Below are 27,337 nucleotides of genomic sequence, written 5' to 3' on the forward strand. Positions count from 1 at the left end.
TACTGTATTCTCTAGGTATTTAAAAAAAAAAAAAAGAACAACTTAATAATTATTTCTGCCTTGAGGTTCCAAACTAATTCAAACTGGTTGATTTACTGATAGCTGCTTACATGCTAACAAAGAAGATACTTTAGCTTTACTAAATTTCTTAGTCTCCCAAGACACAACATCTTCCTGAATATGTCACATTATCAAACTGAAGTCATTTGACATGTATATAGCTCCAATTGCATTGCATATATGCAATAGGCCAGCAGACAGAAGATAGTTACATCCTGAACTCAGCCTAAATATACAAATGAAACAACAATGTCACACACACACACACACACACACACACACACACACCTCCATTGATTTTGAGAGTTGTTTATGGATCCTTGCCTTTTAAGCCTAAGCCTCTCATGGTATGTTATATGAAATAACAAAATTGTAGTACAAATAAAGAAGTCTTTCACATTCTTAGAATAGATGTTTCTCTTTCTGTGTTAGTTTTTAACTTTAATAAGACCTTCTACATTCTCTGTAATAAGATTGAGGGTGCTTCTAATAGTGCACTTATTAAAAATTAGGCCTTGGTTTTAGGCATATTGCTTACTTTTCTGTGTTATTGGATTTTGTTGCTCTGGGAATGTAAAGGTATTTACAAGGCATTATAGCAAGAACTCCCCAATTAAAAGACTTAGGCTTTAACCTCAGAGCACTTAATTTACTTATAGATACCTCATGATGTTACTATTTTACAAGTTTTTAAGATTCATTTCTCAATTTGCTGCCAGTCTAGTTATGAACAAGTCTTATCATCTAATTCAAATACGATTCTTTGCAAGTGTAGCCTCATTAACCCAGCTACAATGTTGCCTTATCCTGACAAAACAGGTTGAATATGACTGTCTCACGGCCATTGATATGGATATTGGACCTTGGTCTGGTTTACATAATATTCCTATTCCCAAAGCTGACTTAATATTGTCCACTGAACCATAGGGGACTATAATAGTATGTTATGCAGTAGTCAATCCTCTTGAGATTTTAGAGGTTTCTGTTCCCTCAAACAAAAAGTTAGCTCAAGCAGCAATGTCTGCTCGTTCATTTATAATTTTATTTGTTTCTTTTTTCCTTATGTAGTCTAGCTACAGGTTTGTCAACAGTATTTATCTTTTCCAAACACCAACTTAAAAATATTTATATTGTTTTGTCTAGTCTCTATTTCATTTATTTCTTCTCTGATCTATTTGCTGACTTCAGATAACTTGGAGCTTAGTTTGTTATTTTTCTAGTTTTTTTGACCTGTAAAGTTAGATTACTTGAGATCTTTCTTTTTTCTTAATATAGGCACTTGTTGCTATTCAGTCTTAGAACATCTGTTGCTTCACCACATAAGTTTGGATATGTTGTGTTTCCATTTTCATTTCCCTTGATTATTTTAATTTTATTTCTTTTATGAATTTTTATTTCCTTTTCAACCCATTAGTTGTTCAAGAGTATGTTGTTTAATTTCCACATATTTGTGAATTTTCCAACATTTTTCTGTCATTGATTTCTAGTTTCATACTACTGTAGTTGGAAAAGACACATGATAAACTTAATAATCTCATTTTTTTGTTAAGACATGTTTTGTGGCCTCACACATAATTTATCCTGGAGAATATTTCATGTGTGCTTAAAAGAATGTATATTCTGAAGCTGTTGGATAGAATGTCCTGTATATATTTATTAGGTCTTTCTGGTCTGTAATGTTAAATCCGATGTTTTGTCTGGATTATTTATCTAATTGAAAAATGGATTATTAAAGTCAGCTGTGTGGTTATTCAGTCACTAAGTTGTATCCAACTCTTTGTGACCCATGGACTGCAGCACACCAAGCTTCTCTCTCCTCCACTATTTCCCAGAGTTTGCTCAAATTCATGTCCATTAAACTGGTGATGCTATCTAACCATCTCATCCTCTGCCAGCCACTTCTTCTGCTTTCAATCTTTCTCAACATCATGGTCTTTTCCAATGAGTCTGCTTTGACGTCAAATCAGGTTGCCAAAATATTGGAGCTTAGCTTCATCAACAGTCCTTCCAATGAAAATTCAAGGTTGATTTCCTTTAGGATTGATTGATTTGATCTCCTTGCACTTGAAGGGACTCTCAAGAGCCTCCTCGAGCACCACAGTTTGAAAGTATCAATACTTTGGAACTCAGCCTTCTTTATGGTCCAACTCTCACATCTGCGCATGATGTGGTTTTTCCAGTGAAAAACCATAGCTTTGACTATATGGACCTTTGTTGATAAAGTGATGTCTCTGCTTTTCAATACGTTGTCTAAGTATGTCATAGCTTTTCTTCCAAGGAGCATGCATCTTTTAGTTTCATGACTGCAGTCATCATCTGCAGTGATTTTGGAACCCAAGAAAATAAAATCTATCACTGCTTCCACTTTTTTCCCTTCTATTTGCCATAAGGTGATGGGACTGAATGCCATGATCTTAGTGTTTTTTTTTTTAATATTGAGTTTCAAGCCAGTTTTTTTCACTCTCTCTTTTCACCCTAAGCAAAAGGCTCTTTAGTACCTCTTGACTTTCTGCCATTACAGTGATAGCATCTGCATATCTGAGATTGCTGATATTTCTCCCAGCAATCTTGATTCATCCATCCTGACATTTCACATGACGTATTCTGTAAGTTAAATGATCAGGATGGCAATATACAGCCCTATTATACTTCTTTCCCAATTTTCAACCAGTCAGAGGTCTATGTCTGACTCTAACTGTTGCTGCTTGACCCATGTACAGGTTTCTCAGGAGGCAGGTAAGGTGGCCTGGTACTCCCATCTCTTTACGTATTTTCCACAGTTTGTTGTAATCACACAGTCAAATGCTTTAACATAGTCAATCATGCAGAAGTAGATGTTTTTCTGGAACGCCCTTGCTTACTCTATGATCTAACAAATATTGGCAATTTGATCTCTGGTTCCTCTGCTCCTTGAAACCCAGCTTTTGTATCTGGAAGTTCTCAGTTCATGTATTGCTGAAGCTAACTTGAAGGATTTTGAGCATAACCTTGCTAGCAAGTCAAAATGAGCATACTTGTATGGTAGTTGGAACATTCTTTGGCATTGCCCTTCTTTGGGATTGGAATGAAAAATAACCTTTTCTAGTCCTGTAGCCACTGCTGAGTTTTCCATGTTCACTGACATGTTGGATGGAGTACTTTAACAGCATTATCTTTTAGGACTTTAAATAGATCAGTTGGAATTTCATCACCACCTCTAGCTTTGTTCATCATAATCCTTCCTAAGGCCTACTTGATTTCATACTTCAGGATGTCTGGCTCTAGGTTAGTGACCACGCAGTTGTGGTTATCCAAGTCATTTAGACTTTTCTTGTATTCTCTGTGTATTCTTGTCACCTCTTCTTAATCTCTTCTGCTTCTGTTAGGTCCTTAGCATCCTTTATTGTGCCCATCTTACATAAAATGTTGCCTTGATATCTCCAACTATCTTAAAGAGATCTTTAGTCTTTCCCATTGTATTTTTTCCTCTATTTCTTTTCATGGTTCATTTAAGGCCTTATTTCTCCTTGCCATTCTCTGGAACTCTACAATCATTTGGATATATCTTTCCCTTTCTCTTTTGCGTTTCATGTCTCTTCTTTTCTCAGTTATTTGTAAAGCCTCCTCAGACAACCACTTTGCCTTCTTGCATTTCTTTTTCTTTGGAATGGTTTTGGTTTTGCTTCCTGTGCAATGTTATGAATTTCCATCCATAATTAATCACTCTTTCTATCAGATCTAGTCCCTTGAATCTATTTGTCACCTCCACTGTATAATCATAAGGGATTATATTCAAGTCAAACTTGAATGGCCTAGTGGTTTTCCATACTTTCTTCAAAGTATGGAAAAAAGTATTTAAGCCTGAATTTCTCAATGCATGATATGAGCCACAATCATCTCCCAGTCTTGTTTAGCTGACAGTAGAGCTTCTTCATCTTTGGCTTCAAAGAATATAGTCAATTTGATTTCAGTATTGACCATCTTTGTGATGTCCATGTGTAGAATCATCTTTTGGGTTGTTGGAAAAGGGTGTTTGCTATGACCAGTGTGCTCTCTTGACAAAACTGTTAGCCCTTACCCTGCTTCATCTTGTACATCAAGGACAAACGTGCTTGTTATATTGGGCATCTCTTGACTTTCTATTTTTGCATTCTAATATACATATAATGACATCTTTTTTGATGTTAGTTCTAGAAGGTATTGTAGGTCTCCATAGAGCTGGTAAACTTCAGCTTCTTGAGCATCAGTGGTTGGGTCATTAAGGTGATATTGAACGGTTTGCCTTGGAAACAAACTGATAATTCTGTAGATTTTGAGACTGCACCCAAGTACTGCATTTCGGCAAAAAGGCAAAATGGCTGTCTGAGGAGGCCTTACAAATAGCTGTGAATATAAGAGAAGTGAAAAGCAAAGGAGAAAAGGAAAGATATAACCATTTGAAAGTAGAGTTCCAAAGAATAGCAAAGAGAGATAAGTGATCAATGCAAAGAAATAGAGGAAAACAATAGAATGGGAAAGATGAGAGATTTCTTGAAGAAAATTAGAGATACCAAGGGAACATTTCATGCAAAGATGGGCTCAATAAAAGATAGAAATGGTATGGACCTAACAGAAACAGAAGATATTTTTAAAAGGTGGCCATAATACACAGAAGAACTATATAAAAAAGATCATCATGGTCCAGATAATCACGATGGTATGATCATCAACTTAGAGCCAGACATCCTGGTATGCGAAAAAAAGTGGGCCTTCAGTTCAGCTCAGTTCAGTTCACTCGCTCAGTTGTGTCCGACTCTTTGCAACCCTATGAATCGCAGCATGCCAGGCCTCCCTGTCCATCACCAACTCCCAGAGTTCACTCAGATCACATCCATCAAGTCAGTGATGCCATCCAGCCATCTCATCCTCTGTTGTCCCCTTCTCCTCCTGCTCCCAATCCCTCCCAGCATCAGAGTATTTTCCAATGAGTCAACTCTTCTCATGAGGTGGCCAAAGTACTGGAGTTTCAGCTTTAGCATCATTCCTTTCAAAGAAATCCCAGGGCTGATCTCCTTCAGAATGGACTGGTTGGATCTCCTTGCAGTCCAAGGGACTCTCAAGAGTCTTCTCCAACACCACAGTTCAAAAGCAGTGCTCAGCCTTCTTCACAGTCCAACTCTCACATCCATACATGACCACAGGAAAAACCATAGCCTTGACTAGACGGACCTTAGTCGGCAAAGTAATATCTCTGCTTTTGAATATGCTATGTAGGTTGGGCATAACTTTTCTTCCTTAGGCAGCATCAATTCAGTTTAGTTCAATTCAATTCATTTGCTCAGTCGTGTCCAACTCTTTGTGACCCCATGAACCGCAGCACACCAGGCCCCCCGGTCTATCACGAACTCCCAGAGTCCAGCCAAACCCATGCCCGTTGACTTGGTGATGCCATCTAACCATCTTATCCTCTGTTGTCCCCTTCTCCTCCTGCCCTCAATTTTTCCCAGCATCAGAGTCTTTTCCAATGAGTCAGCTCTTCACATCTGGTGGCCAAAGTATTGGAGTTTCAGCTTCAACATCAGTCCTTCCAATGAACACCCAGGACTGATCTCGTTTAGGATGGACTGATTGGATCTCCTTGCAGTCCAAGGGACTCACAAGAGTCTTCTCCAACACCACAGTTCAAAAGCATCAATTCTTCAGTGCTCAGCTTCCTTATAGTACAATGCTCATATCCATACATGACCACTGGAAAAACCATAGTCTTGACTGGACGGACCTTTGTTGACAAAGTAATGTCTCTGCTTTTTAATATGCTATCTAGGTTGGTCATAACTTTCCTTCCAAGGAGTAAGTGTCTTTCAGTTTCATGGGCTGCAGTGATTCTGGAGCTCAGAAAAATAAAGTCAGCCACTGTTTCCACGGTTTCCCCATCTATTTGCCATGAAGTGATGGGACCAGATGCCATGATCTTAGTTCTCTGAATGTTGAGATTTAAGCCAACTTTTTCACTCTCCTCTTTCACTTTCATCAAGAAGCTCTTTAGTTCCTCTTCACTGTCTGCCATAAGAGTGGTGTCATCTGCATATCTGAGGTTCTTAATATTTCTCCCAGCAATCTTGATTCCAGCTTGTGCTTCTTCCAGCCCAGCGTTTCTCATGATGTACTCTACATATAAGTTAAATAAGCAGGGTGACAATATACAGCTTTGACGTACTCCCTTTCCTATTTGGAACCAGTCTGTTGTTCCATGTCCAGTTCTAACTATTGCTTCCTGACCTGCATGCAGATTTCTCAAGAGGCAGGTCAGGTGGTCTGGTATTCCCATCTCTTTCAGAATTTTCCACAGTTTATTGTGATCCACAAGCCAAAGGTTTTGGCATAGTCAGTAAAGCAAAAATAGATGTTTTTCTGGAATTCTCTTGCTTTTTTCCATGATCCAGCAGATGTTGATAATTTGATCTCTGGTTCCTCTGCCTTTTCTAAATACATCTTGAACATCTGGAAGTTCACGATTCACATGAAGCTGAACCTGAACTGAAGCCTAGCTTGGAGAATTTAAGCATTACTTTACTAGCATGTGAGATGAGTGCAACTGTGCAATTGTGCACTAGTTAGAGCATTCTTTGGCATTGCCTTTCTCTGGGACTGGAATGAAAACTGACCATTTCCAGTGCTGTGGCCACAGCTGAGTTTTCCAAATTGGCTGGCACTTTTACAGGATTTGAAATAGCTCAACTAGAATTCCATCACCTCCACTAGCTTTGTTCGTAGTGATGCTTCCTAAGGCCCACTTGACTTCACATTCCAGGATGTCTGGCTCTAGGTGAGTGATCACACCATCATGATTCTCTGGGTCATGAAGATCTTTTTTTTTGTACAGTTCTTCTGTGTATTCTTGCCACCTCATCTTAATATCTTCTGCTTCTGTTAGGTCCATACTTTTTCTGTCCTTTATTGAGGCCATCATCGCATGAAATGTTCCCTTGGTATCTCTAATTGTCTTGAAGAGATCTCTAGTCTTTCCCTTTCTATTGTTTTCCTCTATTTCTTTGCACTGATCGCTGAGGAAGGCTTTCTTATCTATCCTTGCTATTCTTGGAACTCTGCATTCAAATGGATGTATCTTTCATTTTCTCCTTTGCTTTTGCTTCCCTTCTTTTCACAGCTATTTATAAGGCCTCCTCAGACAGCCATTTTGCTTTTTTGCATTTTTTTCTCTGGTATGGTCTTGATTCCTGTCTCCTGTACAATGTCATGAACCTCCGTCCATAGTTCATCAAGCACTCTATCAGATCTAGTCCCTTAAATCTATTTCTCACTTCCACTGTATAGTCATAAGGAACTTGATTTAGGTCATACCTGAATGGTCTAGTGGTTTTCTCCACTTTCTTCAATTTCAGTCCGAATTTGTCAATAAGGTGTTCATGATCTGAGCCACAGTCAGCTCCCAGTCTTGTTTTTGCTGACTGTATAGAGCTTCTTCCTCTTTGGCTGCAAAGAATATAATCAATGTGATTTCAGTGTCGACCATCTGGTGACATCCATGTGTAGAGTCTTCTCTTGTGTTGTTGGAAGAGGGTGTTTTCTATGACCACTGCATTTTCTTGGCTGAACTCTATTAGTCTTTGCCCTGCTTCATTCTGTACTCTAAGGCCAAATTTTCCTGTTACTCCAGGTGTTTCTTGACTTCCTACTTTTGTATTCCAGTCCCCTATAAGGAAAAGGATATCTATTTTGGGTGTTAGTTCTAGAAGGTCTTGTAGGTCTTCATAGAACTGTTCAACTTAAGCTTCTTCAGCATTACTGGTCGGGGCGTAGACTTGGATTACTGTGATATTAAATGATTTTCCTTGGAAACAAACAGAGATCATTCTGTCGTTTTAGAGATTGCTTCCAAGTATGACATTTCAGACTCTTTTGTTGACTATGATGGCTACTCCATTTCTTCTAAGTGACTCCTTCCTACAGTAATAGATATAATGGTCATCTGAGTTAAATTCACCTATTCCAGTTAAATTCACCCATCCCCCCCATATGCACTCTTTATATTGTTGATGTCAGATTTTATTTCTACCTATAAATTGTGAATCTATTAAAAATTTCTTATGGTTAAAGCTATTCATAATATTTTTTTTAATTTTTAAACTATGTAGCTGAGTTAAACTAATTTATATGCCACCGTACACTATTAAAACCATTAACACTATTTTGTCTTTGTCTATATATTTACTTTTACAAGTGAGATTTGTGCTTTTATATACTTTTGTGTTTCTTTTTAGTGTTTTTTTCTTTTCAACTTGAAGTGCACCCTTAAGAATTTCTTGTAAGTTAGGTCTAGTGCTGACAAACTCTCTCAATTTTTTTTATTTAACTGGGAAAGTCTTAATCTCATCTCTATTTTTAAAGGACACTTTCAACCAGTTTAATATTCTTGATTGGCAAGGTAGTTTTATAGTATTTTAAATATATCTTTTGTTTCTCTCCTAGACTACAAGATACCTGCTGATAAATCCACTTGTAGTCTTTTGTGAATTCCCATATATGTGAAGATTCACTTATCTTTTGCTGATTTTATCGTTCTCACTTTGTCTTTGCCAATTTAATTGTAATGGGCCTTGGTTTAGACCTTTTTGGGTTCAATCTATTTGGTGACTCTTGAGCTTCATGAATTCCATTTCGCTCTGCAAATTTGGCAAGTTGGCTGACATTAATTTTTTAATTTTTTTTTAATTTTAATTTTAATTTTATTTTACTTTACAATACTGTATTGGTTTTGCCATACATTGACCTGAATCCACCACGGGTGTACATGAGTTCCCAATCCTGAACCCCCCTCCCACCTCTCACCCCATATCATCTTTCTGGATCATCTCCGTGCACCCCCCCCAAGCATCCTGTATCCTGTATCGAACATATGCTGGCGATTCATTTCTTACATGATAGTATACATGTTTCAGTGAGGTTCTCCCAAATCATCCCACCCTCTTCCTCTCCCTCAGAGTCCAAAAGTCCATTCTACACATCTGTGTCTCTTTTGCTGTCTCACATACAGGGTTATCATTACCATCTTTCTAAATTCCATATATATGTGTTAGTATACTGTATTGGTGTTTTTCTTTCTGGCTTACTTCACTCTGTATAGTCGGCTCCAGTTTCATCCATCTCATTAGAACTGATTCAAATGTATTCTTTTTAATGGCTGAGTAATACTCCATTGTGTATCTGTACCACAGCTTTCTTATCCATTCATCTGCTGATGGACATCTAGGTTGTTAATTTAATTTTTAATTGGAGGATCATTCAGTTCAGTTCAGTCGCTCAGTTCAGTTCAGCTCAGTCGCTCAGTCGTGTCCGACTCTTTGTGACCCCGTGAATCACAGCATGCCAGGCCTCCCTGTCCATGACCAACTCCTGGAGTTCACTCAGACTTGTGTCCATCGAGTCAGTGATGCCATCCAGCCATCTCATCCTCAGTCGTCCCCTTCTTCTCCTGCCCCCAATCCCTCCCAGCATCAAAGTCTTTTCCAATGAGTCAGCTCTTCGCATGAGGTGGCCAAAGTACGCGTCCAACTCTTTGTGACCCCATGGACTGCAGCACGCTAGGCCTTCCTGTCCATTGACAACTCCCAGAGTTTACTCAAACTCATGTCCATTAAGTCGGTGATGGCACCCAACCATCTTGTCCTCTGTCGTCCCCTTCTTCTCCTGTCTTCAATCTTTCCCAGCATCAGGGTCTTTTCAAATGAGTCAGCACTTCACATCAGGTGGCCAAAGTACTGGAGTTTCAGCTTCAGCATCAGTCCTTCCAATGAATATTCAGGACTGATCTCCGTTAGGATAGACTTGTTTGATCTCCTTGCAGTCGAAGGGACTCGCAAGAGTCTTCTCCAATGCCACAGTTCAAAAGCATCAATTCTTCGGTGCTCAGCTTTCTTCACAGTCCAACTCTCACACCCATACATGACCACTGGAAAAACCATAGCCTTGACTAGATGGACCTTTGTTGGCAAAGTAATGTCTCTGCTTTTCAATATGCTATCTAGGTTGGTCATAACTTTCCTTCCAAGGAGCAAGCGTCATTTCATTTCATGGCTACAATTACCATCTGTAGTGATTTTCGAGCCAAGAAAAATAAAGCCTGTCACTGTTTTCACTGTTTCCCCATCTGTTTGCCACAAGTTATGGGACTAGATGCCATGATCTTAATTTTCTGAATGTTGAGTTTTAGGCCAACTTTTTCACTCTCCTCTTTCACTTTCATCAAGAGGCTCTTTAGTTTTCTTCCCTTTCTGCCATAAGGGTGGTGTAATCTGTATATATGTAATTATTGATATTTCTCCCAGCAATCTTGATTCCAGGTTGTGCTTTATCCAGCCCAGCATTTCTCACGATGTACTCTGCATATAAGTTAAATAAGCATATAATATTATGATGGTCTGCCATATATCAACATGAATCAGCCATAGATACATGTATGTCCCCTTTCCTCTTAATCTCCCTCCCCTCTCCTCACCATCCCACCCCTCTAGATTGCCATAGCACTTCAGGTTTGGGTTCCTTGTGTCATACACTCAATTCCAACTGGTTTATCTTCTTTACATATTGTAATGAATGTTTCAGTGCTACTCTTAAATCATTCCACCTTCTCTCTCCCCTACTGTTGCCAAAAGTCCATTCTCTATGTCTGCATTTCCATTACTGCCCTGTAGATAGGTTTGTCAGTACTATCTTTCTAGATTCCATATATACAAGTTAATATATGTTAGTCTTTCTTTTTCTGACTTACTTCACTTTGTTTAATAGGTTCTAGGTTCGCCCACCTCTTTAAAAGTGACTCAAATGCACTCCTTTTTATAGATGAGTAATATTCCATTGTATATATGTACCACAACTTCTTTATCCATTCACTTGTCAATGGACATCTAGTTTGCTTCCATGTTCTAGCTAAATAGTGCATCATCAAAAAGTCTGCAAACAATAAATATTGGAGAGGGTGTGGAGAAAAGGAAAACCTCTTTTTCTGTTGGTGGGAACTCAAATTGATATAGCCACTGTGGAGAACAGTATGGAGACTCCTTAAAATCTAGGAATAAAACTACCATATCACCCAGCAATCCCACTACTAGCCATATACCCTGAGTAAACCATAAAAAAAAAAAAACCACAGGTATCCCTACATTTATTTTAGCCATTATATTTTCAAACAATTTCTCTTTCTTTTTCCCTTCCCTTTGTGGAATTCCCATAATGCAAATATTGTCCCATGTGATGGTGGTCCATTCTCCTGTAGACTTTCATCTTTTTAAATTTTTTTTTCTTTTTTTGTTCCTCTGACTGAATACTTTTAAATGACTTATCTTCAAAGCCACCAACTCTTTCTTCTCTTTGACTGAGTGCATTGGTGAAGTTCCCTACTGAAAATTTTAGTGTAATAGTTGTATTCTTTAGCTCTAAAGTTTCTATTTGATTTTTTCTTATTTCCATTTCTTTTTGTTGTTGTTGTTGTTGTTGAACTTCATTTTGTTCATGTACTATTTTGGGGTTTTATTCAGTTGTTTATGCGTCTTCTCTTTTAGTTCCCTGAGTTTCTTTAATATATTTTGAGTTCTTTATCAAGTTGTTGTTAGGGCTCCATTTCTTTACGGTTAGTTATTATGACTTTGTTCATTTCCTTTGATAGTGTTCAATATCTCTGATTATTTGTGATCCTCATAGCCTCATATTGATACCTCCACATTTGAGGAAGTTGTCACTTCAAGTCATTAGAGCTTGGCTTGGAAGAAAAACTCATTCATCAGCCAGTTCATCCTGGGATTGTGGAAAGGCCAGTTCTTAGCATCCATGGACGGTTGAAGCAAACTGCCAATACTCTGATGTTGAGTGAGGACACTTGGCTGGCCTCTGAGTTGGGGGAGGGATGGGTCTGGCCTTATAGTTGGGCAGGGCTGTAATCTGGCCTCTCTGGCTGGGCGAAACTCATGAAGGGCTCCTTGTTCTAGCAATGCTCCTAGCAAGGGCCCTTGATGGACAAGGTTGCTGTTAAGGGTACAGGACTTCTGTCAAGATTTGCAGCATCAGTTTCAGTGAGCCCATAACCCTTTTCCTTGTTCCTACTATCCATGGGTGGTACATCAAAGACAGTTCCCTCAGTGTTCCATGTGGGATAAGAGAGAAGCATACCTCTCAAACAATGTCCTGAAACCCTGGGGAAGTGGACGTATGTCTTACTTTCTATTTCCTAAGCTGGAGAAATCATAGCCAAAGAGATCCTTCTCAGCATATTGCTGTTTCAGCTCAGGGAAGGGATGAGAGTGTACAAAATGAAACGTTTACTCTAACCCTTCTTGATATGTTTTTCTTGTCCTTTTGTGCCCCCACCAGTGTACTATCAGAGAAGGCAATGGCAACCCATTCCAGTACTCTTGCCTGGAAAATCCCATAGATGGGGGAGCCTGGTAGGCTGCAGTCCGTGGGGTCGTGAAGAGTCGTTCATGACTGGGCAACTTCACTTTCACTTTCACTTTCATGCATTGGAGAAGGAAATGGCAACCCACTCCAGTGTTCTTGCCTGGAGAATCCCAGGGATGGGGGAGCCTGGTGGGCTGCCGTCTATGGGGTCGCACAGAGTCGGACATGACTGAAGTGACTTAGCAGCAGCAGCAGTGTACTATAGCCTTGCACTTGAGGTGTCAGACTCTCTTCTCATTTGTGTATAGTTGCTAAATTGTTCTTCTTTGAGGGAACTAGGCCCAAGATGCCTCTTTTGCCATGTTGCCAATGTTACCTTAGATTATCCTTCAGCCTTAAAATGAATATCTATGCTGATAATAAATATGTTCTATTATGCCACCAGCCAACTTTGGAAGAATGGAGGCTTTCAAATGTTGATAGAACTGAAATATTACATGAGATATGAATTACCAATGTATTAGAGTCATTGAAAATTCTCTAACAAATTTATATTACTCTTTTAAAAACCCATATTGGGAATAAGTTATCTTAAAAAAGAAATTTCAGACCAAATTGTGAAAAGAGCTACAAAGTTTTGGACTAGAAAAATTAAATTCCTGTTACTTCTACTCAGAAACTCCGATTCATAATTTCATAAATATCTAACTCTATAAGAATTTAAAAATTATAAATTAAGGGTAAATAAGAACAACATGGGAAAATGGAAATTACATGATGGGAATTTTTCCTTACAGTTTTTCAGTTGTATAATTGTGTGGCTTTTTCATGCTGCTGACCAACTCATTCAAACAGAGGGAATATGCTAATTATTTTGTAATCTTGCAACACTTATACAGGGCTAAATAATCTAGAAGATAATACAAAGATATGTTGCTTGAAAAAATTCTTTACTACTAACTCCTAAGAAAGCCATCTACATCCAGTGTTACCTGGAATATGGTGGCAAATGGACTTGATCAAGATTAGACCTTTAGAAGGTATCAAATATTTTTAGTAATGCTGAGTATGACGTTTAGATGGCCAGACAAGTTTCCATAGGCTAAAACTGATGCCCAAGTATATTATCTATATCACTAAATAAGATCTATGTAGATCTATAACATCTAAAGTATATCATCTCAACTTTTGGAATTCCTAAATATCTAGAATCCAATAAATTGTATCTATATTTTTTGTAATTTAGTAGCTTTGTAACATTCTTCAAATACTCAAAATTTGCCTACTTCTTACCATTTCCAGTTCCTCAAGAGTGGAATAAATGAACCATATCCTAAAATTTATTTGTCTCAGTTACATTAAACCACTCATGGTGGCCCAAAGCCTTACCACTGGTTTCACTGAAATTAGATTAACTCTCTCTAGTAAGCATGGTATTTATCAAATATCATTTAGAAGATGTTTGAATTTAGAGATTAAGTCTAATCCATTTTCTGATGCAATAAAAAGTAGTCATGATCAAATATAATACTTAAAGATTTTGTGGCCTTCCTGGACTTATGTTACCATCATTATAGCCAGATGCTATAAAAATTCCACTGAGGATGTGTGTCATCAATACTGAACAGGAGATCTGGTATATATCGAATTGTTCCAATATCTCACCAGAGAGGCTTATTGATAATTCACCCTGCCATCAAGGTAAAGAAGAAACCCAAGTAGAGGCATATTTCTTTTGTGAGATTAACACCTATGGTTGAGGTTGAGGTGAGGTGAAGTTGCTCAGTCATGTCCGACTCTTTGCGACCCCATAGATTGTAGCCTACCAGGCTCCTCTGTCCATGGGATTTTCCAGGCAAGAGTACTGGAGTGGGTTGCCATTTCCTTCTCCGGAGGATCTTCCCAACCCAGGGATCGAACCCGGGTCTCCCACATGTTGTAGGCAGATGCTTTACCATCTGAGCCACCAGGGAAGCCTACCTATGGTTGACTGGACCTCAATTCCCATTAAGAAAAAGAAGAAAGTGAAAGTGAAAGTCGCTCAGTCATGTCCAGCTCTTTGCGACTCCATGGACTATACAGTCCATGGACTTCTTCAGGCCAGAATACTGGAGTGGATAGCTGTTCACTTCTCCAGGGGATCTTCCCAACCCAGGATAGAACCCCAGGTCTCCCGCATTGCAGGCAGATTCTTTACTTTCTGAGCCACCAGGGAAGCCCATTAAGAACTTTGTTAAATCCTCTAGATAGTAACTAAAAAGTTTCTCTGGTGGACAAACAGCAGGAGAGATAGATTGCTGTGTTACTTAATTATCTTCACCATTTATAATTTTGATATTTATCCTATTTCATGTTAGTTAAGCATGAAGCTTATGATGTTAGTCATTCTTCCTTTAAAAATGAGTATATTAACCTCAAGGAATTTTGAATTGATTACAAATGTTCTGAAAATGGAGTGGGAACTATAGAAACATCTATTTTGTCATAACACTTCATATACTTCAATTGGATAGTTTAAATTTAGAAGAATGGAAAATATCCAAGTCCCATCAACTATCATCAATATTACCCAAATAAAGCAATCTTAAGCGTCACCCTTTGTGTTATTGAATATACCAATGGGAAGAATTTTTTAACCCATCAAAAATACAAATATATTCAAACTGAAAGTCCCTGAACAATAACACAAAACTCCAACCGCTCTCTGTTTTACATTGCCACTGGAGTCCAGTTTAACATAACTGAAATTAATGTCAATGAGAAAGAAATATCCCCAGCCCAAATTATAAAAGGTAGTTCCTTGCAAAGTCCCAAAATGTATTGTCCCATTAAAAAATAAGCCTACCCTGTTTAGAACTTGACCATCTCCATTCCCCATACTTAAGGTTTCTAGGATCATCAAATGAATTATTTCTTTTAATATTACTACTTCTAATTTGAGTCAGTTCAATTCTACTTGTATGCAATAGGCTTTATCATTATGAAAAGTTTTTACATGAATATTAAAATGGCATCTTGATCAAACTAAATAGATTTACTAAATAATATGTTTATAGATAAATAGAAACTGAGGCCACAATTACAAACTCTGCTGATATAGAAATAGAGACAAACATACTTACTGTCTTGGAACAATTGCAGAAAGATGTAATTCAAATGCAAACAGGGTGGAATCAAAACCTAATACAGAATACAGCAATAGAGAAAAGTGAAAATAGAATAGAGGAATAACTTGTAATTGGACATCTGGGAATGAAACCTGCTGGAAAAAAAAACATGTAGCCAAATATTTTTCACAAACATTCACTCATATAACTGAATAACAATTAGTTATTCAACAACTGCAGAACTGAAATACAAATTTTCACCTATTTAGGGCAATAGTTAGATTTGGGCATGTTACCATATATGAAGAGATTAATATAAAAAGATTAATTAAAGATGGAAGAGCTGAAACTTAGCAATCACAGATTGAAACTTCTGAAAACTACAAAAGCTAACTTAACTAAAAGATACAAGTTTCCTCCTGTACATATTTGAAACTAATATGTTAGATGGGTACCTGTCCTTCAAGGAAATATATTTGAATTGAGACAATAAAACCTTAAGAAAAACATTTGTGTCTATACCAATTAATGTGCTTATAAGTGAAGAAAAAGTTCATCCATTAAGCTTTGTTCAATGATTTATAATTCCTAATAGTGTTGCAGATTTGGGTTCTATCCTTGGCTTTTTTTTTTTTTCTCTCTCTCTCTCTCTCTCTTTACATATTACAGTAAGATGTACTGCTAGGAATTACACCTTCACATTAAGTGGCAAGTGGCAGCCTTATCCATAAATTCATTCCAAAGGTATCACTGGCCAAGGCAGTTAGGTTTATTCTTTTAATCAGCCTGAATATTGATATGAAAGTGAAGGTCGCTCAGTCATGTCTGTGCCACCCCGTGGACTGTAGCCTACCAGGCTACAATCCCCATGGGGATTCTCCAGGCAAGAATACTGGAGTGGGTTGTCATGCCCTCCTTCAAGGAATCTTCCCAACCCAGGGATGGAACCCAGATCTTCCTCATTGCAGGCGGATTCTTTAACAGCTGAGCTACCAGGGAAGCCTGAATATTGACATGGGATAACCTTATTGATTGACTGATCTACTTGATGTCATCTTATGACAAAAAAATCATTGCTTATTATTTGAATTCCACATGATAATTGTTAAGAAAATTTTTATTAACCGGTATATAGAAGAATGTTTACTACTCATTCAGGTCTCTATACATGACTAAGACCAATATTTATATAATATCAAAGAAAAAAGTGAAAGTGAAATCGCTCAGTCATGTCTGACTGTTTGCGATCCCATAGACTGTAACCTACCAGGCTCCTCCATCCATGGAATTATCCAGGCAAGAGTACTGGAGTGGGTTGCCATTTCCTTCTCCAGGGATCTTTCCAACCCGGGGATTGAACCTGGTTCTCCCACATTGCAGGCAGACACTTTACCATCTGAGCCACCAGGGAAGCCCACCTGTGGGATCATAATAGTGTCATGCTGCCTTAGGGTCACTGAAAAAATTTTAACAAGTGAAAGACTCTGCCACCATAGATTAAAATATGAGATTCAGTAATTTTCTATTCTTATTAAACCTAAAGTTGATTATATTAATGAGGAAACCCATATATAAACTTCAGTGCCTGTATATCATGTTAATACATTATTTTCAGTGTAATGATGTTTGTCCTATGAATGTTGGAGGATGCTTGGAAATGAATACTATTTCTAGTAGCCTGATAATTGATTTGTTTCATGTCATTTCATATGCATCATTTTAGGAGAGTTCATATTTGGCGGTAGACAATGCCAGGCGTTACTGGTATGGCATCTTTTGATATTAGAGTAAGAAACGGCAGCCCACTTCATTGTTCTTGCCTGGGAAATCCCATGGACAGAGGAGTTTGGTGGCCTACAGTCTATGCAGTCACAAAGAGTCAGACACGACTGAGTGACTGTATATACACATCTTTTGATAAATAAATAAAGGATAATAGTTGAGACCCTCTTGTGTTCTCCTGACATCTTCTGAGTGGTTCTCCAAAGAAACCTGTATTTTGTGTCATTCTTGTGTAGGATTATCAATAGTCTACAACCTCTGCACTAGGTAATTTTCTGAGTGTTGACCATATTGTTCCATCATTCAAGCATTCAAGGGTCATGTTTCACAAGACTTAGTTCTCTGTTTTAATACATGTCCTACTCCTGTACCCTTAAATAATGAGTACAAAGAAGGAACATGGTTTGGCTTGCAACCTTTGAAAATTAATGTGATTCAGGTGCCCACTACTGAATATATCAAATGCCAGTGCAAATTGGTACCACAATTGTCTGGTATGTACATTCAGGTCCAAGTGTATGAATGTGTATCAAGTGCCATGTCTTGGAACAATGATGAGAACTTGTAGTCTTAAAGTAAGATGAAGACCTTACTGATCATGAAAAGTATGATAAATATAATTAAAATGGAGATAAACCTAGTTAACAATACAGGGAAATATGTTAATATAGGAAATCATTATGTCCTTTTTAGACACTCTATTTGGGATTTGAGACAGTGAAACCTTGAAAGAAACTCTTGTGAACCGATCCTGTCTATCTAACTCAAAGATTTAAAAAAAAAAAAAACCTCATCCTATAAGCTTTGTTTCAGAGATTTATGTTTTTTATACTACATTCAGAACCTAGTCCACTGCTTTTATCTCAATGCATCTTTGAGTAAGACATTCAACCAAGAAATGCAACACTGCATTAATGATAGGTGTCCAGTTTGGTCATATTTATATTCCAAATAGAAAATTGACTGAGGAAGATGCACTCCTAAGCATAATAGGTTTAAGCAGAAGACAAACTGAATAGGGATATGGGATTTCCTTTTGACTGAGTGACTGACTTACTTGATATAAGCTTATAACTTTCATTTGAACATGAAATTAATAATACTGAAGTTGAGAAATTTTGTTTCACTGGTCCCCAGCATAGTGGTTAATCTAATTCAACAAATGATGAAAATATTTTTATTTTCACAGGATTCTATTTGAAGTACTAAAGAATGTCCTATACTGAAGGAAAAAGACATTAAAAAGGTTAGAGATACAGTAGTACTGTCACAGAACCCAAATTCTTACCTAATATTTAGTATATACACTAAGAAACATAAAAAATTATAGATCCTAATATGGACTAACTATATAATATAATAAAGAATATGCTATAAATGATGTCAATAGATTATCGTTTACAACTGAACATAAGTCACCAAATTAGAAATAGTCTTTTTTTTTTTTTTTCTCAGTGAGCAACCAGATAACATTAAGGGCAAATCCAGTATTTTGAATGACGCTGTACTGAAATAGTCTGAGACACTTTCTGATCCATGTTTGCTGCAGGTTGGTGTAATTTATTTTTACCTAAATATATAAGAAGATGTATTTACATGCATTATGAAATGAGTTCCTCTGTATCAAGTTGTTAGTCAGTCTTTAAATCATATCCAATTCTTTGTGACCCCATGACCTGCAGCACACCAGGCTTCCCTATCCTTCATTATCTGCCAGAGTTTGCTCAGATTCATGTCCTCTGAATCTTCCCCCTTATCCTCTGCTGCCCCCTTCTCCTTTTGCCTTCAATCTTTCCCAGCATCAGCATCTTTTTCAATGAATCAGCTCTTTGTATCATGTGGCCAAAGTACTGGAGCTTCAGCTTTAGCATTCAGTTCAGTTCAGTCGCTCAGTCATGTCCGACTCTTTCTGACCCCATGAATCGCAGCATGCCAGGCCTCCCTGTCCGTCACCAACTACCGGAGTTCACTCAGACTCACGTCCATCGAGTCAGTGATGCCATCCAGCTATCTTATCCTCTGTCGTCCCCTTCTTCTCCTGCCCCCAATCCCTCCCAGCATCAAAGTCTTTTCCAATGAATCAACTCTTTACATGAGGTGGCCAAAGTACTGAAGTTTCAGCTTTAGCATCATTCCTTCCAAAGAAATCCCAGGGCTGATCTCCTTCAGAATGGACTGGTTTATCATTAGTCCTTCCAATTTGTATTCAAGATTGATTTCCTTTAGGATTGACTGGTTTGATCTTCTTGCTCTCTGAGGGACTTTCAAGAGTCCTCTCTAGCACCACAATTTGAAGGCGTTAATTCTTCAGAATTCAGTCTTTTTTATGGTCCAACTCTCACATCCATACATGACTACTGGAAAAACCATAGCTTTGACCATACTGACCTTTGTTGGCAAAGTGATATATTTGCTTTTTAAAATGTTGTCATGGGCTTCCCTGGTAGTTCAGCTGGTAAAGAATCTGCCTGTAATGCAGGGGAACCCAGTTCTATCCCTAGGTTGGGAATATCCCCTGGAGGAGGGCATGGCAACCCATTCCAGTATTCTTGCTTGGAGAATCCCCACAGACAAAGGAGCTTGGTAGGCTACAGTCCATGGGGTCACAAACAGTCAGACACGACTGAGTAAGTACAGCAGATTTGTCATAGCTTTCCTTCCAAGGGGCAAGCATCTTTTAATTTCATGGCTGCAGTCACCATCCACAGTGATTTTGGAGCTCAAGGAAACAAAATCTGTCACTGCTTCCACTTTTCCCCCATTTATTTGCCATGAAGTGATGGGACCAGATGTCGTGATCTTAGTTTTTTGAATGTTTGAGTTTTAAGCCAGCCTTTTCACTCTGCTTGAGGGTGAACCCCTCAAGAGGCTGTATCAAGTTAGCAAGATATTAAAGAAAACAAATGACATAACAAAACCTTATTAACATGGTTCAAAAAAGGCCATAAATTAATTTCGAGCTAAAAAATCAAAATTACAAATAGGTGTATATTTTATTTATAATCAAAAGACACATGTGCATTCTTGCCTCCTTTGTCAAAGATAAGGTGTCCATAGGTGCATGGATTTATCTCTGGGCTTTCTATTTTGTTCCATTGATCTATATTTCTGTCTTTGTGCCAGTACCATACTGTCTTGATGACTGTGGCTTTGTAGTAGAGCCTGAAGTCAGTCAGGTTGATTCCTCCATTTCCACTCTTCTTTCATAAGATTGCTTTTGGCTAATTTTCCATAGAAATAGTGAAATTATTTGTTCTAGCTCAGTGAAAAATACTGTGTAGCTTGATAGGGATTGCATTAAATGCTGGAGAGGGTGTGGAGAAAAGGGAACCCTCTTACACTGTTGGTGGGAATGCAAACTAGTACAGCCACTATGGAAAACAGTGTGGAGATTCCTTAAAAAACTGGAAATAGAACTGCCTTATGACCCAGCGATCCCACTGCTGGGCATACACACTGAGGAAACCAGAAATGAAAGAGACACATGTACCCCAATGTTCATCGCAGCACTGTTTATAATAGCCAGGACATGGAGACAACCTAGATGTCCATCAGCAGATGAATGGATAAGAAAGCCGTGGTACATATACACAATGGAATATTACTCAGCCATTAGAAAGAATACATTTGAATCAGTTCTAATGAGGTGGATGAAACTGGAGCTGATTATACAGAGTGAAGTAAGCCAGAAAGAAAAACACCAATACAGTATACTAACACATATATATGGAATTTAGAAAGATGATAACGATTACCCTGTATGTGAGATAGCAAAAGAGACACAGATGTATATAACAGTCTTTTGGACTCTGTGGGAGAGTGGGATGATTTGGGAGAATGGCATTGAAACATGTATAATATCATATATGAAACGAATCGCCAGTCCAGGTTCGATGCATGATACTGGATGCTTGGGGCTGCTGTACTGAGACGACCCAGAGGGATGGTATGGGGAGGGAAGTGGGAGGGGCATTCAGGATGGGGAACACGTGTATACCTGTGGTAGATTCATGTTGATGTATGGCAAAACCAATATAATATTGTAAAGTAAAAAAAAAAAAAAGACACATGTAGCTTCAAAATATTTGAAAAAGTTTTTATGCAATAAAAAACAGGTATCAATATAAATCATAACTGATAAAACTCATCAATGAAACTATCTCATATATCATAATTAAACATGAAAAAAAAGTAACAAAATGTACAAACAGTCCATTTCTGTGGGAAATAATGGGGTTAACAAAACTATAACAATTACTTTTGAAAAAACATATAATTATCACTAAAAAAGTATATTTTCAACTATGAAAATCCTAAAATTGAGAAAATAACAAGGAAAAAGCAACTATGCTTAGTAAAAAAAATTCCTAAAAATATTTCTAATGAATATCAAAAATATTATAGAGTTAAATAGTCATAAAATATTAATGTTAACATTTTATACTAAGCATGTTGAAGAAAGAGGAAAACAATACATGAAAATTTAAAAAAAAATTCCTGAAAATAAAACATATTAACTCCTATTAACTCTCCTGTTAGAGAGATGATGACCTAAAAATCATGTTCAATAGGATTATACTGAGGCCCAATGGAGGTGGCAGTCTAGGGGCAAGATGTCGAGTGTGATTCTGTCCCCTTCAGAGCCCTGGGATTTGGGTGTGGAGGCACCCAATCCCTCAAGGAAAGCCCTTGAGACTCCACTTTTTCTAGGGGCTTCCACATGGCCAAGGTGTGGTCCTGCCTTCAGCTTTCTTTCCTGATCACTACTTCCACCAATCACCCAGAGATCATAGATGAGGCTTTTCCTTAACTCCTTCAAATTGTGCCTTTCCATCAGATATTCTGGTGAGAGTCTCACCAGAGACCAAATGAATACTTTTCAAAATTCATCAGAAATATTTTTAGAGGTAGTTTTACTAAGTATAGTTATTTTTTCCTTGTTTATTTTTTCAACTTAGGATTGTCGTAGTTGTGTCTGTTTTTTTAAAGTCTTGTTAAATACATGTTTTGTGTGTGATCATTATATACTTTTTCAAAACATTGACATGAATCAGCCATGGGTGTACATGTGTCCCCCATCCTGAACTGCCCTCCCACCTCCCTCCCTATCCCATCCCTCAGGGTCATCCCATGCACCAGCCCTGAGCACCCTGTTTCATACATCAAACCTGGACTGGTGATCTATTTCATATATGATAATATACATGTTTCCATGCTATTCTCTCAAATAATCCCACTTCTTCCACAGGGTCCAAAAGTCTGTTCTTTATCTCTGTATCTCTTTTGCTGTCTCACATATAGGGTCATTGTTACCATCTTTCTAAATTCCATATACATGGAATTCTAAATTCCATATACATGCATTAATATACTGTATTGGTGTTTTCTCAAGTGTTTTTCTTCCTGACTTACTTCACTCTATATAATAAGATCCAGTTTCATCCATGTCATTAGAACTAATTCAAATGCGTTCTTTTTAATAGCTGAATAATAATATTCCATTGTGTATATGTACCACAGCTTTCTTATCCATTCGTCTGCTGATAGACATCTAGGTTACTTCCATGTCCTGGCTATTGTAAACAGTGCTGTGATGAACACTGAGGTACACATGTCTCTTTCGGTTCTGGTTTTCTCAGTGTGTATGCCCAGCAGTAGGATTGCTGGGTTGTATGGCAGTTCTATTTCCAGTTTTTTTAAGGAGTCTCCACACTGTTCTCCATTGTGGCTGTACTAGTTTTCATTCCCACCAACAGCATAAGAGTGTTCGCTTTTCCCCACACCCTCTCCAGCGTTTATTGCTTGTAGACTTGTTGGTAGCAGCCATTATTAGGGCTTCCCTGATAGCTCAGTTGGTAAAGAATCTGCCTGCAATGCAGGAGACCCTGGTTTGATTCCTGGGTCAGGAAGATCCCCTGGAGAAGGAAATGGCAACCCACTCCAGTATTCCTGCCTGGAAAATCCCATAGATGAAGCAGAATGGTGGGCTACAGTCCATAGAATCACAAAAAGTCAGGAAGGACTGAATGACTTCACTTTCACTTTCATTCTGACCAAAAATGGTCCGGATCTTGCCATTCTGACTTGAATAATTTGAGATCAGTGGTTCTCTTTGGTTCTGGACACCAGACACAGAGGCTGTTGGACCTCAACGCAGTCCAGAAGAGGGAGTCCTTTCGAGAACCTCAGTCTTTACAAAGGAAGGAATCTGGCTGCCACACCATCTTGCTAGGCTCCAAGCCCTTGGCCCTGAAAAGCCTTTCCTGAGACCAGAATTCTAGTCAGATAGTACGTGGAGGCAATGTTTGCTTCCCTGCACCCTGGGGAACATTCACATATACATGTCTCTATACACCTCCACATAGCACACACTGAGCTACTGAAGGGACAATCACCAGGTGTGTGCTTTTCAGTCTCCCAAGAACTATTGGTAGGAAAATATCATGCCCCTGGCCTGGCAACAGTGAGAGGCAGGCAGAAACCTGTCAACCAGGTTTTGGCAGGTAGATGTTATTTGCTGTTGAGAGAGCTGAAGTGCAGCCCCTGAGTTTCCATGGGGCTTGGCCAGGTCACTTTCAGGCATGCCAGGGTCTGGGTGACACAAGTGATTCCTGATGGGCTGTTTGATGGGCTTTGTTTTGATCGCCCACTGGGGCCCCTTGTTTCTCCTGGGGCATTCTTCCTCTCCAGGAGCCACAATCTTCAACAATAGCAGCCCCAGAGGAGAAATCCCTTCCAAGCACTCCTTCCTAGAAAGAAAGTTGAGAGCCCATAGGAGCCCCGGTATCAACTCCATAGTGAGGCCCTAATTGCCTGAAGTAGAGGGGTGGCCCCATGACATGGGCCAAGCAGGGAGCATTGCATTGCTTTGTCTGGGGGCCTTGGGTAGGCATGGGAACAGACACCCCACCAGCTGACAGTCGCTATTGTCCCTGGTATGAGCATTCCCATGCAGGGTGTTTGCTGTTGGCTGTTAAGAGAGCTGAAGGGCAGCCTCTGAGATTCCATGAGGCTAGGCCAGGTCACTTTTGGGCATGGCAGGGTCTCTGTAAAGCCAGTTATTCCTGATGGGCCCTTTGCTGAGTTTTGTTTCATTTGTACTCAGGCACCATGCGCCTCCTGGGGACCATGGCCTTTAAAAATAACACCTCCAGAGGAGAAACCTCTTTTTTTTTTTTTTAAATTTTTTTTTATTTTTTTTTAATTTTAGTTTTTTATTTTTTAAATTTTAAAATCTTTAATTCTTACATGCATTCCCAAACATGAACCCCCCTCCCACCTCCCTCCCCATAACAACTTTCTGGGTCATCCCCATGCACCAGCCCCAAGCATGCTGCATCCTGCGTCAGACATAGACTGGCGATTCAATTCACATGATAGTATACATGTTAGAATGTCATTCTCCCAAATCATCCCACCCTCTCCCTCTCCCTCTGAGTCCAAAAGTCCGTTATACACATCTGTGTCTCTTTCCCTGTCTTGCATACAGGGTCGTCATTGCCATCTTCCTAAATTCCATATATATGTGTTAGTATACTGTATTGGTGTTTTTCTTTCTGGCTTACTTCACTCTGTATAATCGGCTCCATTTTCATCCATCTCATCAGAACTGATTCAAATGAATTCTTTTTAACGGCTGAGTAATACTCCATTGTGTATATGTACCACAGCTTTCTTATCCATTCATCTGCTGATGGACATCTAGGTTGTTTCCATGTCCTGGCTATTATAAACAGTGCTGCAATGAACATTGGGGTACATGTGTCTCTTTCAGTTCTGGTTTCCTCGGTGTGTATGCCCAGCAGTGGGATTGCTGGGTCATAAGGTAGTTCTATTTGCAATTTTTTAAGGAATCTCCACACCGTTCTCCATAGTGGCTGTACTAGTTTGCATTCCCACCAACAGTGTAGGAGGGTTCCCTTTTCTCCACACCCTCTCCAGCATTTATTGCTTGCAGATTTTTGGATCGCAGCCATTCTGACTGGTGTGAAGTGGTACCTCATTGTGGTTTTGATTTGCATTTCTCTAATAATGAGTGATGTTGAGCATCTTTTCATGTGTTTGTTAGCCATCCGTATGTCTTCTTTGGAGAAATGTCTATTTAGTTCTTTGGCCCATTTTTTGATTGGGTCGTTTATTTTTCTGGAATTGAGCTGCATGAGTTGCTTGTATATTTTTGAGATTAGTTGTTTGTCAGTTGCTTCATTTGCTATTATTTTCTCCCATTCAGAAGGCTGTCTTTTCACCTTGCTTATAGTTTCCTTTGTTGTGCAGAAGCTTTTAATTTTAATTAGATCCCATTTGTTTATTTTTGCTTTTATTTCCAGAATTCTGGGAGGTGGATCATAGAGGATCCTGCTGTGATTTATGTCTGAGAGTGTTTTGCCTATGTTCTCCTCTAGGAGTTTTATAGTTTCTGATCTTACATTTAGATCTTTAATCCATTTTGAGTTTATTTTTGTGTGTGGTGTTAGAAAGTGATCTAGTTTCATTCTTTTACAAGTGGTTGACCAGTTTTCCCAGCACCACTTGTTAAAGAGATTGTCTTTACTCCATTGTATATTCTTGCCTCCTTTGTCAAAGATAAGGTGTCCATATGTGTGTGGATTTATCTCTGGGCTTTCTATTTTGTTCCATTGATCTACATGTCTGTCTTTGTGCCAGTACCATACTGTCTTGATGACTGTGGCTTTGTAGTAGAGCCTGAAGTCAGGCAAGTTGATTCCTCCAGCTCCATTCTTCTTTCTCAAGATTGCTTTGGCTATTCGAGGTTTTTTGTATTTCCATACAAAGCTTGAAATTATTTGTTCTAGTTCTGTGAAAAATGTGGCTGGTAGCTTGATAGGGATTGCATTGAATTTGTAAATTGCTTTGGGTAGTATACTCATTTTCACTATATTGATTCTTCCAATCTATGAACATGGTATATTTCTCCATCTATTAGTGTCCTCTTTGATTTCTTTCATCAGTGTTTTATAGTTTTCTATATACAGGTCTTTAGTTTCTTTAGGTAGATATATTCCTAAGTATTTTATTCTTTTCGTTGCAATGGTGAATGGAATTGTTTCCTTAATTTCTTTTTCTACTTTCTCATTATTCGTGTATAGGAATGCAAGGGATTTCTGTGTGTTGATTTTATATCCTGCAACTTTACTATATTCATTGATTAGCTCTAGTAAATTTCTGGTGGAGTCTTTAGGGTTTTCCATGTAGAGGATCATGTCATCTGCAAACAGTGAGAGTTTTACTTCTTCTTTTCCGATTTGGATTCCTTTTATTTCTTTTTCTGCTCTGATTGCTGTGGCCAAAACTTCCAGAACTATGTTGAATAGTAGCGGTGGAAAATTAGAAATGAAAATGGAGAGATCACAACAGACAACACAGAAATACAAAGGATCATAAGAGACTACTATCAGCAGTTGTATGCCAATAAAATGGACAACGTGGAAGAAATGGACAAATTCTTAGAAAAGTACAATTTTCCAAAACTGAACCAGGAAGAAATAGAAAATCTTAACAGACCCATCACAAGCACGGAAATTGATACTGTAATCAGAAATCTTCCAGCAAACAAAAGCCCAGGTCCAGATGGCTTCACAGCTGAATTCTACCAAAAATTTCGAGAAGAGCTAACACCTATCCTCCTCAAACTCTTCCAGAAAATTGCAGAGGAAGGTAAACTTCCAAACTCATTCTATGAGGCCACCATCACCCTAATACCAAAACCTGACAAAGATGTCACAAAAAAGGAAAACTACAGGCCAATATCTCTGATGAACATAGATGCAAAAATCCTCAACAAAATTCTAGCAATCAGAATCCAACAACACATTAAAAAGATCATACACCATGACCAAGTGGGCTTTATCCCAGGGATGCAAGGATTCTTCAATATCCGCAAATCAATCAATGTAATTCACCACATTAACAAATTGAAAAATAAAAACCATATGATTATCTCAATAGATGCAGAGAAGGCCTTTGACAAAATTCAACATCCATTTATGATAAAAACTCTC

General features: G+C 38.4%; 1 non-coding gene across 1 annotated transcript; it reads left to right on the forward strand.

Annotated features, from left to right (window-relative positions):
• Positions 1–21,855: 21,855 nt before the first annotated feature.
• On the forward strand, positions 21,856–21,894 carry LOC138424076 (small nucleolar RNA SNORD115). The gene has a single exon (XR_011250645.1). It is a non-coding gene; the product is annotated as a small nucleolar RNA SNORD115 (small nucleolar RNA).
• Positions 21,895–27,337: the final 5,443 nt, after the last annotated feature.

The sequence above is a fragment of the Ovis canadensis genome, chromosome 18, assembly GCF_042477335.2.
Source record: "Ovis canadensis isolate MfBH-ARS-UI-01 breed Bighorn chromosome 18, ARS-UI_OviCan_v2, whole genome shotgun sequence".
NCBI lineage: Eukaryota > Metazoa > Chordata > Mammalia > Artiodactyla > Bovidae > Ovis > Ovis canadensis.